At 48.4% G+C, this 18,657-nt stretch overlaps 1 protein-coding gene across 1 annotated transcript in view; it reads right to left on the minus strand.

Annotated features, from left to right (window-relative positions):
* Positions 1-18,657, minus strand: part of LOC138468307 (zinc finger protein 318-like) — a 640,558-nt gene that overhangs the window by 569,538 nt on the left and 52,363 nt on the right. The gene's annotated exons all lie outside the window — the stretch shown is intronic.

Consider the following 18,657-nt stretch of genomic DNA (forward strand, 5'->3'; position numbering starts at 1 on the left):
CTTTAATGACTGATGTTGTGTAACCTTACAACCAAAAACCGAAACAGGGTTATTAGGTTTACAGAAGGGCCTCTGTAAAGTGTAGACTCAAAGCGAGTAATATTTGATGGGCTGAGGCATAAAGACATACAAAAAGCCAGTACACAATCAAAATTTAACTGGATTAAATGTCCTTCATTTGGTATTAATGTCCATTTTTATCTAGTCAACTTGAGATGTTGCTGCACGAAAAACATTTCATTACCTCCTAAAGCAAACTGAAACATGGGACACAAATGTAGCGCTCTAATCAGTTAGTTTAAGAGAGATCATGGCCAACTTCTGGTTTGAAGTATTATAGGTTGCAAGAATATTACATTGCTACCATCTCCATAGATTACACAACAGCTTTTTTTTACTAGGTCATTTCAGCTTTTTGGATACAAACACTGTGTGGCCACAGCCTTAATTGCTAAACATTACTACGGATCACTAGCCACACAGATGGGCATTGTCGCATGAGAACACCTTGAGGGATGGGTTTTCTACTTATTCTATAGTTCCACATTGTGTTTATGTTACAGTGTTGCAAATACATTAAGGGCATTTGCAAGACAATATATAGACGAAAATTACGCTGGACCCATTTAATTTTAGCTAGTGGTGGTGTGGAAGTTACCCATCAAACCGGAACAATGTTGGATGTCCGCTGTATGTGAAGCATTTGAGTAGACTGCCAGCTGGAGGTGGCAGAAAGCTTGTGGCAGTTGTCCCTGAGCTAAATGTGACATCTCTGGTTGTTTTTCATAATTGTAACATGGGCTGAAGGATGTTTAGCTTGGAATGAAGCAATACCCTAGACACAGAGTTGAAAAGTAAGTTTACAAAATTCTCAAGAATAATGAACTTCCAAAGACTACTTTTAAAATTCTTGTGTGACCCGTTATGCTAAGATTACCGGAGACTCTGGGCGATTTGCTCCACCATTTCCTCCTCCGATTTCTTGTAGATTCCCTGCAACCAAATTGCACTCAACCCCCCACCCCCATTTGCCCCCACGCTCCCTTGTTTCTATGATTCCATCACCATGTTCTTCCCCCTACGATTGGAAAGCACTGCATTGCGTTCCGAAGTTTCTGCGCTCAATAAATACCTGAATAATGATAATTTGGATAACACTGTAAATAGCAAACGCCCAGAGTGCCTCTAAAATGCTTCCAAACATTTGACAGTGCCACAAGTCTAAGTGGCACCTGCAAGTCTGGGATAGTGGGTCAATTAACACCGCAGGCTCATCGATTCAGACGTTTCCCCACTACTGATGGATTATGTTCAAAAAGAACATTTGTACAAGAAAATACAAATGAAAAATAGATTTAACTTATTTTCTAGAAAAAGAAGTCGAATAAGCATGGAAACTGACGCTTCCGTTCATTAAGGTCCTCAATCTACTAGCCTGAAACACATTTGTTGATTTCTTTCATGGCCCACTAAATCACAAATTTCTGGGGTGTATGTACACAAAAAGAAAGCAATGAAACACGAGTCGCCTAGAAATTGATTTTATTTTGCATGTTACATCTCCGCCCATCTTTCAACCATGGAGGATTTGGGCACAACTTCGGAGGCAACTTCTGGGTAATCTGGTTCTCCTTGGATCACAATTTCACATTACTTTTTTTGGCACAGATACAACCAATCTTGAAGGTTATAGTAACTACCGCTTTTTTAGTCTCCAATCCATTTGACAAACAGTAACAGAATTGTGGTAAAAGTACTTCCAAAAGGAGCTTTAGTAGATGGTCAAACTGCATCACACAGCATCATTTCATTGGATTTTGGATTTGCAAGCAGGGTCCGATTGTGAGAAACCCTTGGTTTAAGCTTGTGCACAGGCAGTGTTACCTTCCCAACAATCAGGTGGCAGAATAGTAACTATTTCAAACAAGTTAGTTCAATAGGAAAAACGATAAAGTGGAACAGACGCAAGACCAGATTGTTGACAAAACTGCGCTTGAATTAGCCATTTGAACATTTATTTTTACACTGTACAGTTGTAAATGAGAAGGTGGATCCACGCCACGAGGCCATGTGATAATCCGCATTTGCAGACGGGGTGAGTTTAGCTACATGGTTATACTGCAGATTTGATTGCCCCTGTGCTCAAAAATCTGCAATAAAGTGAAATTTACAAAAAAAAATTCTTCCGTTTTTCCAAGGACCTTAAAGGGTAAGTTCTCTCAGGGATTTTAGGATTCAAAATTGATGGGCGTAATAAACATGACAATGCATTACTTACCGTAAAAGCATTTCTGATGGTTGTATCTGCTTAGATTCACATGCTGTGCATAGGTCCGACATCCAGGTCACCGGGGAGTATTGCATTTTGTTTTTCATAGTCGAAAAGGGGACGTCAACAAGGCGTGTCTGTAACACTATCCCTATAGTGACGTGCGTTGTACCCACAATCCCTCACGCGTCGAGGTCCCTCTGTTTGTATTTTTTCTGCCCTGAGGGAGCCTTCTATACGTGAGTGAGTACAGAAAAGAGAGATATAAAAGGATGTCTATGTTCCTTCCATCCGAGCGGGGAGGAAGGGTGGGCGCATGTAAATCTAAGCAGATACAACCCTCAGAAATGCTTTTACGGTAAGTAATGCATTGTCTTCTGATGTTTGTTAATCTGCTTAGAATCACATGCTGTGCATAGACTAGCGAGCAGTTGGCGGTGGGTTATGAGAAGGAACAGTAGAGAAAAGATGTCTTAATACTGCCTGTCCCACCTGGGAGTCAGATCTAGAGTGTGCATCTAGACAGTGTTTTGTAAAGGTGTGCACGGAACTCCAGGTAGCCGCTTTGCAGATGGACTCAAGGGGAACATTTGCAATGAATGCTATGGATGCCCCAGTGCCTCGAGTAGAATGTGCTCTTGGCTTGAAGGTTGAAGGCTTGAAGGTTAGTTCTCTCTTAGCAAGAGTGTAACAGAGAGTGATGCATTGAACAATCCAAAGAGTGGACTTTGAGACTGCATCTCCTTCTCTTCCTGCTGCCACAGAGACAAAGAACTGATTAGTCTTTCTCAGTGGCCTGGTTCTTTCCATGTAGAACATGACAGCCCTGCGTTCATCCAGTGTATGCAGACTTTTTTCTCCCAAGTTGGAAGGGTTTTGAAAGAATGTTGCTAGTTCTATTGACTGGTTTACGTGGAATTTCGAGATGAAGTTCGGTGCAAACCTTGGGTGTGTGCGTAGAACCACCTTATCCTTGTGAACTGTTACGAAGGGGTCTAGAACAGAAAGAGCCTGTAGTTCACTTACTCTCCTAATGGAGGTGATAGCTATTAGGAAAGCAGTCTTAAGCGTGAGGTCCTTAAGAGTTGCCTTGTGCATGGGTTCAAATGGCGAGCCCATGAGTTTGGTAAGTACCACATTTAAGTCCCATCCGGGAGCTGGGTTAGCTATCGGAGGGTGTATTCTCTTTACCCCTTCAATGAAGGTCTTGATAACTGGGATCTTCCACCACGACACTAAGTTGGGAAGTGGTGTATGCAGAAAGTGCCGCCAGGTGGACTTTAATGGAATTGAACACTAGACCTGAATCCAATAAATGGGTCAGGTACAGAACAATTTGTGTGGGAGAGCAGTCATCCGGGTTGATGCTCTTTCCTCTACACCAGATGACAAATCTTCTCCACTTGCTAGAATAGCAGTGGCGAGTATTAGGTTTTCTGGCTTCCCTGAGTATGTCCATACTTCTCTGCGGGAGTTGTAGATGTCCAAATTCTATGATCTCAGGAGCCAGGCTGCTAAGTTCATGTTCTGAGTGCATGGATGCAGTGTCCTGCCCTTGTCCTGTGACAGCATGTTGTGTGGGCAGGGAAGTTTCACTGGGGGAGATAGAGACATCTCCATCAAGTGAGCGAACCATGGCTGCCGGGCCCACAACGGGGCCACTAGTATCATGGTGACTTGCTCCTGGTGCATCTTGTGCACAACTCTGTTGAGAAGGGGAGTCGGGGGGGAAAAGCGTAAACAAATTTCCCTGACCATTGAATCGACAGACCGTGCCCCTTGGACTGGTTCTGGGGGTACCTGGAGACGTAACTTTGGCATTGTGAGTTCTCCAGAGTTGCGAACGGGTCTATTTCGGGGAATCCCCATTGCGTGAAGACGTCTAAGACGATGTGTTCGTGCAATCGCCGTTCGTACTCTTCGGGCAGGGGGAAGTCTCTGCCGAGTTCGTCTGCTAGCAGATTGAGTTCCCCTGGTACGTGTTGTGACAGTAGGAACATGTTGTGTCTGAGAGCCCACTTCCATATATTCTGGGACAGCTTGGACAGTCCTGGTGAGTGTGTGCCCCCCTGCTTGTTGATGTAGTACATGGCTGTGGTGCTGTCTGTAAGGACCATCCCTGTCTTCCCTTGTAGGTGTTCTTGGAAGGCTTTTAGTGCTTTGAACACCGCCAGTAGCTCCAGTAGGTTTATGTGCTTGGATGCTACGCTCGGAGTCCACACTCCGTGAGCAGTCTGATGGGATAGGTGAGCCCCCCCCCATCCTGTGAGGGATGCGTCCGTGGTTAGAGTGGCCTCCACCGCGGGTGTGGCAAAGGGTTTCCCTATTATCAGGCTTTCCTTTGTCCACCATCTTAGCGAGAGAACCAAGGCCTGCGAGACCACCACTAGATCGTCCCATTGTCCGCTGGCCTGACACCACTGGCTGTTGAGCCACTCTTGCATTGGGCGCAGGCGAGTTACCAAATAAATACACGACGCCATCATTCCTAGCAAGCGCATCGCTTTGCGTACCGTCACCTCTCGACCTGCCACATATTGGGGGATCTGAAACAGCATGTTTTGGACCCTCTCGTTGGAGGGGAAGACAAGGCCGTCCTTTGTTCGAATTAGAGCCCCTAGGAATTGTTTGACTTGGCTGGGGTCTAAGCTGGACTTCTTCTCGTTGATGGAGAAGTCCAGTTGGAACAATAGGTCTACAGTCTTTTGTGTGTTTGAGAAGCAGGTCTCGTAAGAATCCCCTGTTATGAGCCAGTCGTCGAGGTAAGGGTATACTGGGATGGATAACCTGCGCAGATGGGCCGCTGCCACTGCCAGTACTTTGTGAATATCCTTGGTGCAGATGCTATGCCAAAGGGTAGCACTCTGAACTGGTAGTGTTTGCCTTCTATCATGAACCTGAGGTATTTTCTGTGCGCTGGCAACATTAAAATATGAAAGTATGCATCTTTCATGTCCAGTGTTGTCATGTAATCTCCGTGATAGCAGTGGGATCACTTCCTGTAAGGTCACCATACGAAACTTTTGGAGTTTGACAATCTTGTTCGCTGGGCGCAGATCTAATACAGGGCGCATGGTTAGATCCTTTTTGGGTACAAGGAAGTACACTGAATAAATACCTTCCGTTATCTGAGATCGAGGCACGACCTCTATGGCTCCTTTTTCCAGCAGTTGGTCTACTTCTTGGGAGAAGGATGGCGAGGTGTTCTGGTGTCATGCGGCGTCCCCTCGGGGTCTGTATGTTGGGGAACTGTTTAACTCTATACAGTAGCCGCGGGCGACGGTGGAAAGTAACCAGCGGTCTGATGTTATCCGGCCCCCGACCAGCGTTGCATGGGAGGGGATGCAAATCTTCGCGTCACTTGGTGGTGTTGGTGGCTTGGGAGCCTCTGGGGGTGGAACCCCGGCCTCTCCCTTTGCCACAGCGTTGACCCCTCTGATTGTACTGGCCACTATTTCCTTGGTAGTTGCTGGCAGAATACTGTTGGTTTTGTTGCTGGCGTTGGCCATGAAAAAATCCCGCCTGTTAGGGGGTTTAGAAATTTGGTTTAAGGTCTTTATTGTGTCAAATTCTTTCTTCGCGTTCTCTAGCGCGTCATCCACTGCTCTCTCAAAGAGGTTGGACTCCTCTATGGGCTTATTAATAAGGGACGCTTGTGTTTCTGCCTTAAACCCGGAATTGCGAAGCCAGACGTGACGCTTCAGCAAAATTCCTTGTACCAAAGTGCGGCCAGCCGTCTCTGCTGCATCGAGGGTATTCTTGACGATGCTTTGGTTGACCAGAGAGCCCTCGTTAACTGTAGCCAGCAAACGAGTTCTTAGGGGTTCGGGAGCTTCTTCAATGTCCTGTTTAAGCTTTCCCCATTGAGCATCAGCGTAGCTTGCCAATAGTGTGTTATTGGTAATTCTGGTAGAGAATGCTGCAGAGGTGGTGATTCTCTTGGCTAGGGCATAAAGCTTCTTCTCTTTATCTGGGGGTGCCTCGCTGGTAGATAGTGGGACTCCAGCCCTTTTCCTGGTGTTGGTGACGACCAGGGAGTCCGGGATTGAGTGACCCTTAATATATAATGGGTCTGATTGAGAGGGAGAAAAGTTTCTCAATCCTCGGATTGACCCCTCTCACCAGTGCAGGAGTGGCAAGAGAAGGGGTAATACGTCTCTTAACTGAGGCGAGGATGGGGATAATTTGGCTAGTGGGGGTTTTTCCTTGATAATCCTCTCCACAAAATCGGTGTCTGGGGCGACCTCCCCAGTTTCAATTTCAAAATGTGCTGCTGCCTTCTTCAGCAGTGCATTGAAGGTGGGTTGACCATCAACAGGCGAAGGGTTCCTGACTGGTGTAGTTTCAGTAGACCTGATGACTATACTGCTACTGCCTGTGTCTGTAGACCTAGCTGGTGATTGCCAGGGATTTGGGTCGCCCTCGCCTGTGTCCTCCTGGAATCCCTCCTCACCTAGGTTAGTGTCCTCGTGAAAACCTTCCTCTTCGTGTTGGTCTTCAACATAGGTGAACTCATCTTCCTCCTGGAAGAAGGTTTCTTCCTCAGTGAGATTGTAAGAGTATATGTCCTCCTGTATGGGGCTATAAAACCTCTGGTATTTAGCCCTTGGACTCTCCAGGGGTGCCTCCCTTGGTCTCTTGGGTGCCCTGTCTTCTGGGATGGACATGAACCGGTCTAGTTTATCCATACAGGTCTGGAACCTTTGAAAGGTCCACTGAAGTCGGCCAGGACGGTCTGGGAATGAAAAAGGAGTTTCTTTTTCCTGTAGTTGTCTGGTTCTGTCCCATAACGTCGAAGAAAGTGAGCCTTTGCCTTCTGAGTAGCCTTCCGTCGGCGTCGGGAACTGGCCTAATCTGTTTTGCAGTGCTTTCGGTGTATCTTTGGCCTTGTGCGCGGTTTTCGGCGTCTCACTCGCCGTACGTCTCTGGCCGTCCTTAGATGCTATGCGCGCAAGGCTTTCGGCGATCATTCTCTCTTCCGAGGGATCAGTCGCCGTCGCGCTATGTAACGTCGAGTCCTTGCTCGTGGAGTCCTTGCTCGTCGAGTCCTTGCTGGCAACGTGAGCGCTCTTACGATGCATGTCGCCGGAGGTTTTGGTGTTAGCGCCCTTATTTTTAGAATGCACAGTCGCCTGGCGGGGAGGGCTGACGACCCTTACGGTCGGCGAAAGACGCCGGTGGGCCCGGCGCCCCCGTTGGCGCTATGGCTGCCTTCGTCTTCGACGAATGCGTGCCAGGGGTTATGTGCTTTGGTGTTTTTCTGTGTGCGTCCTTGTCGCCGGGGTGTTCATCCCCATAAAATGGGCGTGAGCTGGGCTTGTCGGGGACGGACGGAGCGTGAACGCTCCTTTGAGTGGTCTACAACCTCCGTTAAGGGGGCTGTGTAGTCACTGTCCTCGTCACATTCGGCACCAGCGGGCGAGGAATCAGGCCTAGACATGGCGTAGGCCGCCCACCTCTTGACCCTGCGGTCTTTTAGAGTTTTGGGCTTTAGTAATTTACAGGCCGCACAGCCGTCCTCCTGGTGATCGAGGGTTAAGCAACGGTTGCACCGTTTGTGCTTATCCTTCCAGGTATATTTACCCTTGCAAAGCTGGCAAAACCTAAATGGCGTCCTCTCCATAGCTGAGGGCAAGAAGTGTGACTACGACCTCGAAAGAGAGGGAGGGGAAAGAGAAAAGCATTCTTAAAGAGAAAGAAAGACCACACAACCCCACTCTCCCTACTGTGTATGGCCGGCGAGGCCAGGCCACGTGTTCGGCAGCGCCGAAGGATCCCCTCCGCTCGTCTTTCCATCGAAGATCTTGCTCGGCGGAGAAACAGCTCTGCGTCGAGGGAGGGATGTACGTTATTGATAATAACAAACGACCAAAGGTCGAAGAAACTATTTGGCAATGTCTCTCGAGGAGCTCCGCATAAAGGCGACCAGTAGCTGGGCGGAAAAAACAATCTGAGAGACCTCGACGCTTGAGGGATTGTTGGTACAACGCACGTAACTATAGGGATAGTGTTACAGACACTCCTTGTTGACGTCCCCTTTTCGACTATGAAAAACAAAATGCAATACTCGGCAGTGACCACTGGATGTCGGACCTATGCACAGCATGTGATTCTAAGCAGATTAACAAACATCAGAAATTTGTATTTCATTTAAAAAAGTTCCTATTGCAAATAAGTTTTAAAATGAGCCAAGTCCTGTTTAAGGACTCGGAGGCATCCATTTTTTAAACAGAACCAGTTTCATGCGTTTCTTTTAACTCTGCCATCGAAGCAGTAATCGCAAGTGCCTCTTACCAGGAGCTTTTTGCTTGTTGCTGCCTGAGAGTAGAAAACCGTTTCAAAGGCCAGTTCGGCACAGAGCGCAGCCCCTTCCAGACCCAATGGCGGACGGCTCAGGGCAACAGAATTGTGCAGCTTTTCTTGGCTGGACACCAGGGTTGTTATTGTAAACCTGGAGGCTTACAGCAGATCTCCTACCCTTTCGAATGCTCTCTTTATATGTATCCAAAAAACATCCTCAAAAACTCACTGTTCTATTCAATAGGTACGCTTACTGTTGCCTTACCATTCATACTGTATTATCTTATCTGTACTGCAATCCATTGTGACCTAGCACCCTAGCTGTTTTTCCTACCATTCTCATAGTTCGTTATATTTTACTGTAACATAGCGCTGTAACACTTCCGGGTTTGGGCGCCATCAACAAGTGTAATCAAATCTGCAAAAAAAAGCACTTTTTATTGTTTAAATATATTTTAAGGACACCTGTGTATTCGTTGTGCCTCAATCAAACTAAACCAGGTTTCTGAAATACTCACTCGCCCTGGTGTACAGCTCTAACACCGACATTTCGCAGCGGGAGAGCCCAAAATCAAAAAAGCAAGCAATCCACATCCAGCTAAAACCCAGGGGATGAGTGGTGGCAGGTGGCTCCCATAAAAAGGTGGACGGCTCCCTGGTGGGCAGCGCCGGTTTCTGGGAAGCGCAGGGTCGGCCTGGAGTTGCTGTTTGCAGCGCTCTCGGTGTCCTTCCCTGTAACCGCCAACCTTTACCTACCCGGGCTGGAGTGGTTTCCGATTGGCCTTTGCATTTGTCACTTCGCCCTGCCGCTCCCTGACCAGGTATGGAGGTGTGCGCCACCTTGTAGGGCAAGAGCATGCCCCCATCCCCCAGCCTGTGTTGCCAATGGCTGATTCACTTCCCTTTTCCTGGATGTCGCTGGCTCTGTCGCTCTCCAGTGACCTGCACGGATGTCACGGCTACTGCAGGCAAATTCTACTTCTGAACGGCCCCCAGCCAGAGCTGACCTTGCACCCACACATTATATGGCTTTTTTAAATTATCCACAGCATAGGTAGTGTGGGAGGCGGGGGCAATGCAGAGGGAGCAAATAAACACAGTTGAGGGCGGGGGCCAACATTTGGGGAACTGGCATGGCCTATAGGATACTCTGGCAAAACCTACGTGCTGGCCCAGCATGCAATGTGGGCAAGTTTGGTAACCTGGTGAGTTGCAAAGGTGAACGTTTGGACCAATGCTACTGGACCAATTTTCCTGGAGCTGAACAGTGTCATTGGCTGTTTATCTACAGAAGGTCACAGAATGGGACCTAGAAGAGAGTTGTAAAGCCTTTTATTGTGTCACGTTTATAGCCCTGTGCAGCAGAAGAACAAGTTATTTATCCATGGTAACGGTCTGTCGACTGGATGCTCCTCCCACAGAATTTGTTTTTCAGTAGAAGGCGCTGCACCTCGATGCCCGTTTAGTCGATGTCCCTCGGAGGCTTCCGTCTCGACGTCATGAAGGGTGCAAGTAGTCGCGCGCAGCGTCCGTTGCTCAGCTCAATTTTGAAGTGTTGGATATTGTCCAGGATGAGACGTTACTACAGTTCAGAGCGCAGACTGCAATTACAAGGGAAGTTTTACTGCGAGGAAGGACTAGAGGGGCGATGAGGCATACGTGGGAGCAACATCCAGTCGAAAGAAAGTTACCATGGGTAAGTAACTTGTCCTTCGAATGGATCGTGTCCTCCCATGTATTCCTCATCTTTGATAGACTCCCAAACCAGTAATGTATATAGGAGGAGGGAGTATGAATGCAATTCTGCCTTCCCGAATTTAGTTTCTTGGCTAGTGGAGGAATCTAAGCTATAGAATCTTGTAAAGGTGTGTGCAGATGACCATGTGGCAGCTGCACAAATGTCTTTTAACTCCCCTTTGCAGAGCTGACGAAGCTGCAATACCCCTGGTTGAATAACGCCTTGGATTCTTCGGAGGATCTTTACCTGCCAATTTGTAACATTCTACAATAGTTAGAATGATCCTTCTAGAAATGGTTTCGCTTGGTGATGGCTAGGGCCAGCTTATGACCTGTGTACTCCACAAACACTTGGTCAGTTTGCCTTAGTTTTGCGAGTCTGCTAATATAGAAACTCAAAGTACGCTTTGGGTCAATTCTGTGCAGCCTTCCTTCCTCTTTCCCTGGATGAGGAAGGTAAAACGAAGACTAGGTTATTTTTTGGGCGATATGAAATTCCGAAACAACCTTTGGGAGGAAATTAGGCTTCACTTGCAGAACGACTTTATCCTTACAAAAAAAAGTGAGGAGGTTTGCAAGTTAAGGCCTTAACTCACTCACCCTTCGGGCAGAGGTTACTGCCACCAAAAAGACAGTTTTGAGGGTAAGAAATCTCAACCGGCATGAATGGGTTCAAAAGAAGTACCCATTACAAATGTTAAGACCAAATTTAGGTCCCACAGAGGAACTTGAAAAGGAGTAGGGGTAAACATTGGTCAACCACCTTCTGAAATTGAATTACCAAGGGCATTTTAAAGTATGAGGGTTCCTCAGCTGTGTGCTTGAAGGTGGACAGCGCTGCTAGATAACCCTTAATTGTGCCAACCTGGAGCCCTCAATGCAAAAGGAAAGAAAACACCATTGGTGTATTACATGAAAAAGGTTCAACATTCTTGTCCCTACACCAGCTGCAGAACTTGTTCCAACGGCAGCGGTATAGGAACTTGGTTGCTGGCCTTCTGGCCGAAAGCAAAACGTCGTCCAGAAGGTCCCAATCTTTGTATCTCAGCCTTTCAGAAACCATGCGTGAAGGCTGAGAGTCCTGATATCTGGCTGGAGAACCTGACCCTCCTCTCGCAAGAGTAGATCCTCTCTTTGTGGAAGATGAATCGGAGGACAGACGGGCATGTCTAGAAGGTCCGGGTACCACGTTGTCCCGTGGCAATTAGGATCATGGTTTTCCTGAACCTCCTCATTACATCTGGAATGAAGAGGACTGGAGGAAATGCGTAGAGGAGTGAAAATTCCCAGTCCACCACAAACGCGTCCTCTAGAGCTCCTCTCGGGGGGAAAATTCCCTGGAGCAGTACAGCTCACACTTCTTGTTGGCATTCTTTGTGAACAGATCCACTTGAGTGGTTCCCCAAAGGGCAAAGATCTCTTGAAGGACTTCCTGAGCTATTTCCCACTCGTGGGAGATTACCCTCTGCCTGCTCAGAGCATCTGCCGTAGTGTTCTACTCTCCGGCTAGTTGCACTGCTGATAGAAAAACTACATGTATTGCCCACAACCAGAGCTGCATTGCCTCTCTGAACAGTGGTAGTGACCCTACACCACCTCTCTTGTTGAGGTAGTACATGGCCACCATGTTGTCCGTCATTATCAGGACATTTTTTCCCCGTACAGACAGCAGGAAAGCCTTCAGCGCTAGTCTGATTGCTCTCAGCTCTAAAAGGTTTATATGTAGTTTGGACTCTGATGGAAACCAACGACCGCTGATGGTCAAATTGCTGGTATGAGCTCCCCCACCCCATGAGTGAGGCCACCCCATGATTGAGGCGTCCGTCACTACTGTTATCTCCGGCCAAGGTTGCCAGAAAGGTTCTTCTTTCAAGATGTTTTCCCCGATAGGCCCACCACTGAAGGTCCAGTGAGAAACTGTTCGAATTTGAAGGAGATCTGACATCTTTCCTGAGAACTGTGACCACTGTGTCTTGAGAGATCTCATTCTCAGACGGGCCCGAGGCACCAAAAAGATGCAGGATGCCATCAGGCCATGCAACGTCAAAAAAATCGAAGGCCGAAAGATATTGGGCATTTTGGAATTTCATCACCATCTGAAGAATGTTTTGAGTCCCCTCCTCTGGTGGCAAGGCTTTTCCCCCAGGGATGTGTCCAGGACTGCTCCAATAAACTGGAGTTTTTGTGATGGTATCATGTGGGACGTTTAGAAGTTCCAGAGCTTGTTAAAGGGGAACCTGCCCTCATTAACCAATCGTCTAGGTAGGGGTAGACTTGAATCCCTTCTCTCCTGAGATTCGCTGCCACAACTGCCATTAGCTTGGTGAAAAACCCTTGGGGCGGAGGTCAGCACAAATGGCAGAATCCGAAACTGATAAGGGAGCGTTTCCAATGGCGAACCTCAGCTACTCTGTTCTTGAGATGTATTGGAACATGAAAGTAAGCATCCTGAAGGTCCAGGAGATACCAACCAATCCTGAAGTTGAGCGCCTGAAGGATTTGAGAAAGTGTAACCATCTCGAACTTGTCTTTCCCGAGGAGCTTGTTCAATTCTCGCAAGTTCACGATAGGTCTCATTCCCCTGTCCTTTTTTGGAATTATAAAATATGGGGAGTACCAACCCTTGTTCCTCTTCGCTGCAGGTACCCGTTCTATAGCACCTTTCTCTAGCAGGTCCAGAAACTCCTGCATAAGGAGCGGGTCTGGCAACATCAGAGTTGTTCCCCGGTGGATGACGGAGGTATGCGTAGGAAAGGCAGACAGTAACCCTGGGCAAATGTTTCCAGTGCCCAAGCATCTGAAGTAATATCCTGCCATTCAGTCAGATGTTCAGTTAACCTGCCTCTTACTGATGTTTTGTGATTTAAGAGCTCAGGTTTTGGGGCAGCTGGCGCAGATGCTGAGGGTAAAGAAGCACCTGCTGATGTGGTCTTAGTAGGTTTACCCCAGCCACCACGGTGGAAACGGTTCTGGCCTCTTTGAGCTGGCCGTCCTCTGCCTTTTCCGAATGCGGGATAGCGAAAGGACCCATCCCCTCCACGGCACACATGCGGGGTGGTTCGGAGTTTGTTTTATCGCAGCTCCAAGGGATTTGGCCGCCACCTTGGAAGTTTGCAACTTCTCGAAACTGTCATCAGTTTTCTTGCCAAATGGATGAGTGCCATCAATATTCAGAAGTCATATTTAGAAGTCATATTCAGAAGTCTGGACTGTATGTCAGGAGCAAATCCAGACTCCCACAACCACGCAAATCTGCGGATTGTCGCATTAACCGCCAGGGCTCTGCTGATGCTGTCAGAGTCGAGACCGGTCTGGAGGGACTCGCACATAGCGTCCGTTCCGTCCATGATAATGGACAATAAACCTTCTCTCTCCTCCCCTTCAGGGAGACTGTCAGCCGCCACTGAAGCACAATCCCAAAGGGTGTGGCTAAATCTTGCCAGTGTGCATGTGGCATTAGCAGACTTTAGGGCCATGCTACAAGCAGAGAAAACTTTCTTGGCCATGGCAACAAACTTTTTATCATCACGATCCTGCAGGATTATAGGGTATGCAGTCTGTTTACCTGATGAAGTTGCAGCTTGAACAACTAAGCTTTCTGGGGTCAGGTTTTTTTTACAAGTATAGGGGATCTGCAGCCGATACATATTTTGCTGTCAGTCTTTTGCTGACTGCGGGGATCACCTCTGGCATTTCCCAGTTTGTAGACACCTTGTGTAAGGCCTTGTGAAAGCTGACGATACGATCTTGTGGTCCTTTATCAAGTATGTCAGTGAGGTCATCTTGCTTGTATACAGGTGTGGGCCTAGACCCACCCATATATTCCATCACCCTATTCATAAGTGTTCTGTAATTACTGTCTGCATGATCCACTGGTTAAGGCTTATTGAAATCAATCTCTGGGGAAGTATCAATCCCGCTTACTTCCTGCAGGTCTTTGAATCTGGCCTCTTCTGAGAAAAATTCTTCAGGTATGGGAGGCCTCACACACTACAGACCAAAGGGTCTTTCTGCATCATTATCCTCTCCCTCATAAATTGAGGATAAGGTTTTAAAGTAATCTGAGCGGCACAGAGGAATGTTGCTATTTTACAAATGGCAATAGCAGTCACTACAGGTGGAGAAATACTAGTAATCGTAGACGTAGATGTCATTGGCCTCGATGGATTCGTTGAGGTATCGATAGAATTGACTTTGACATAGACGTCTTTGTCCAGGGTATTGATCCGACTTGCGTCGGGGGTCATGGGGGGTGGATGGGGTGGGGTAGTGGTTCAATCTACTTTCTACGTGTCAATGACATCTTTCGACGGAGTCAATGGTGACGCCTTGTACTTCAGAGGCAATATCACGACTCAATGGTTTTTCACACTCTCGAGGAGTTTGCCAAGGTGGAAGACTCACGGCTCTTATATTTACCAGGTTTTTCTCCTGGGCTATCGCCTCCAGGTGTCTGAAGGGGGGGGGGGGGGGGGGGGGCAGGGGGGGCCAGGCTACGTGTTCTCACACACTTTACGGAAATCATCCCACTGAACCGGAAAGCCTGGCTTAGTGAGACATGTAACTCTCTGGTGAAGTGGAGGATGAGGTGCAAGGCGATCTATGACTCCTTTTTTTTATTTTACTGTGCCCTGAAGCGGATGAATGGCGAAATACGCTCCGAGAACGTGAATGGGAGTGTTTTTTACATCGAGGAGACAATGGTCTCGAGTCGTCTGAGGTACGTTTAGTAGGGGTAATGGATTTTTGGGTTTTACCTCTCCAACTTCCCTCTGCGCCCTCTTAAGGTTTTTGCTGTCATCGAAAAAAAACAAGGCACCACAGACCGACCCTGTGTGAGTCGGTCAAAGACATCTTTGCCCCACAATCTCAGCATTTTTTAAAGCCAGATCGGTGCATAGATGGCACCGATAAAGAGGCCATCACGATCGAAGGAATTTAGATGAAAAAAAACTTCTTCGATTTCTTCACAAAACCAAGCGTTACGTTACCAAAGCTCATAAAGCGCGGAAAAACTTAAACTGAGCAACAGACGTTGCGCACGGCTACTTATACCTGTGATTATGTCGTTTCCAGACAGAAGCATCTGAGGGACATGGACTGGACAGGCACCGACGTGCAGCGCACTCTACTGAAAAGAAAAAAAATACGAGTCAGCAAGCTGGATATGGGAATATCAAAGATAAGGAATACGTAGGAGGACACAATCCATTCGAATTGTTTTGCTTGAGAAAGTCGTCTCAGATTATGCCTTTCATGCTATTGTAAATGTGCAACTCTATGCAGTGAAAGTCCAGCAGTGAAAAGCTGCACAAAGCTTCTGTTGCCCAGAGTCATCAATCCCTAGACCTGGGAGGGGCTGTGCTTCGATATATTTTATTTGTATCGCGCTCATACACACGCGTTTCAGAATGCAACACATGTGTGACTAACTGTCCTTTAAACCGGTTCTCTGCTCTCTGGCAGCAACAAGCAAAAGCACCCAGTAGGGGGTGCTCTTGCTTGATTACTGGAGCGAGAGCGGAATCAAAAGAATCATGAAACTGGTTCAGTTTAGAAAATGGATGCCTCAGAGTCCTTGAAAAGCAGGACTTGGAGGCTCATTTTAAAACGTATTTTCCACAGGAACCTTTCTTTAAAGAATTACCAGGTTACTCATCGTAGTGACCACCTTACTCCTAGTCCATAGTCCCCTTTCCTCCATACTTATGGCACATCTCTCCGTCCTTGGGTCGGGACCGGAGCACTTTGTAAAAAGCATCCACATTTTTTTTCAAAAATGTGTCCCTCCTCTCTTTCCTGCACAGGGCCCGGCACGCGGCCGTAACCCCGCCCACCTAGGCTCCGCCCCGCGCATCGCCCATCAGTCCTTTTCTATCGCAGGGTCAAGACCCATTAGCAATAACAGAGGAACCTTATTAGAGGGGACAGCGGGTGGGCGTATGGAGGAAAGGGGACTATGGACTAGGAGTAAGGTGGTCACTACGGTTAGTAACCTGGTAATACTCCTACGTCCCGTCCCCTTTCCTCCATACTTGGGGGAGATTCCCAAGCACTCCTTACAGGAACTATGGGTGGATGGAAATACCCCTTACTGAAACAGGTTCTTCAGCACAGCCTGGCCGCACTGAGCGTCAGCTCTAGAGCTCATATCGAGGCAGTAATGCTTACAGAAAGCAGATGGGGAGGCCCAAGTAGCTGCTCTAGCGATGGACTCCCAGGGAACATACTTCTGAAAAGCAACCGCAGCTGCCTTGCCTCGCACCTGATATGGATACCTTTAGAAGGTTTCAGCTTTTGGATGGTGAAAGATTCCGTGATACAGGAAGCAATCCACCTGGAAATGGATGCCTTAGAAGCCGGCCTGCCCTGGGGTTTACCGAAGGTCACAAACAGTTGGGAAGAGCTCCGAAGCTCGGCAGTCCTGTCCAGGTAGAACTCAAGATCTCTTCGGACATCCAGGCAGTGTAGAACCCTTTCCGCCTCCGAGGCAGGGTTCGGAAAAAAAGACCGGAAGGGAAATCGACTGATTCAGGTGGAATTCGGTCACTACCTTTGGCAGGAAAGCTGGGTTTGTCCGAAGGACTACCTTGTCCTTGTGAAAGACCAAGAAAGGATGCTCCACCGACAATGCCTGGAGCTCACCCACTCTCCTCGCTGAACGGCTACCAGAAAGGAAACTTTCCAGGACACGTACTTGAGGTAAACCGTAGCCATTGGCTCAAAGGATTTATGGCACAGCGCCGTCAGGACTACATTTTGGTCCCAAGGTGGGTGCAGACTACGAACCGGAGGGTAGAGGTGTGTCAAACCAGTAAAATGTCTCTTCACCACCGGGTTAGTTAACGAATAAGAACACCCGTCTGTAGAGAGGTAGGTGGAAATCGCCGAGAGATGAGTCCTGCAGGACAAGACATGAACCCCTGACTCTGCTAGGAAGGAGACAAAGGACAGCACAGTGTCAATCGCCGCCACCCTCGGGTCCAATTCTTTCTCCAAACACCAATGACAGAACCTGAGCCATTTACTCTTGTATTGGGATCTGGGTGAGGGTTTCCTGGCTGCCTGGATAATGCGCATGTTATCCGCCGACAAACCCAAAGGCTCTAGAGCCGTGAACTCAGGCACCATGCCGCCAAGTTGAGCGATTGTGGGGAGGGGTGCCACATCTGCTGTTCCCCTTGGTGAAGAAGATCAGGTTACCAGTAACTCCCGATCAGCGGACCCACCGAAAGGTGTTGAAGATCTGAGAACCAAAACCTGGCCTGCCACCACGGAGCCATCAGTAGAAGAGAACAGTTGACAGAACTCTTCAACTTCCAAATTGCTCAATGAACCAGAGGAAGAGGCGGGAAGGCGTAAGCCCTCATGTTGTGCCATGGGATCTCGAGTGCGTCCCCTAGAGAGGAGGCTCCCAGCCCCCCTCTGGAGGCCTACTGAGGAAGCTTCTCGTTTACCGCTGTGGCAAAGAGGTCCACCTCCGGTGTGCCCCAACGCGAGAAAATCCATGAGAGGATCTCCGCCTTCAACTCCTACTTGTAGCTGACCACGGTCCGCCGGCTGAGAGCCCCAACGTGAGAAAATCCATGATGGATCTCCGCCTTCAACTCCCACTCGCAGCTGACCACTGTCCGCCGGCTGAGGGCATCCGCTGTGACATTCAGCCGGCCCGGGATGTGCACTGCAAGCAGTCAGACCCAATGAAGCACGGCCCACTCCCAAATCTGGATGGACAGATCCACGAGAGGGGGAGACTTCGTTCCCCCTTGCTTGTTTATCTAGTACATTGACACCGCATTGTCCGTTCTTATGCGGACCACCTTGTTGACAATGAGCGGTCTGAACGCCTTGAGCGCCAGAAAAATCGCCACAAGGTCCAATTGATTTATGTGCAGGAGCTTGTCCTGAGGTGACCAGAGGTCCGAGACCTGAAGAAGATCTAACGTCGCACCACACCCGAAAAGGGAGGAGTCTGTTGTGATCGTCACCATGGGGGCTGGGTCCTGGAACCCCACGCCCACTGACAGGTTGCTGAGAGAAGACCACAGTCCAGATCCACTCTCATAGAATCCGGAATTACCACCCGTTTGGAATCCGGGTCCACAGCCGGACGCCAGGAACTCCGAAGAGCCATCTGGGTCCGTCTCATTTTGAGACGAGCAAGAGGAAGAGCCAGTACACATGAGGCCCAGAAGCCTCTGGAACCACCAGGCCGACATGCTCTCCGACTGCCTAACTGTTGGTATCCTTAGCCTCTGTACGAGGGACCTCAGCCCATTAGAAGCCTTACCAGCACGGGCCTGGAACCTCCGTTTGGTAACCTCAAGCCCAGCCAAGACCTCGGGCGTACC

This window comes from Ambystoma mexicanum, chromosome 4q (genome assembly GCF_040938575.1).
Source record: "Ambystoma mexicanum isolate Mex_15411 chromosome 4q, UKY_AmexF1_1, whole genome shotgun sequence".
Taxonomy (NCBI): domain Eukaryota; kingdom Metazoa; phylum Chordata; class Amphibia; order Caudata; family Ambystomatidae; genus Ambystoma; species Ambystoma mexicanum.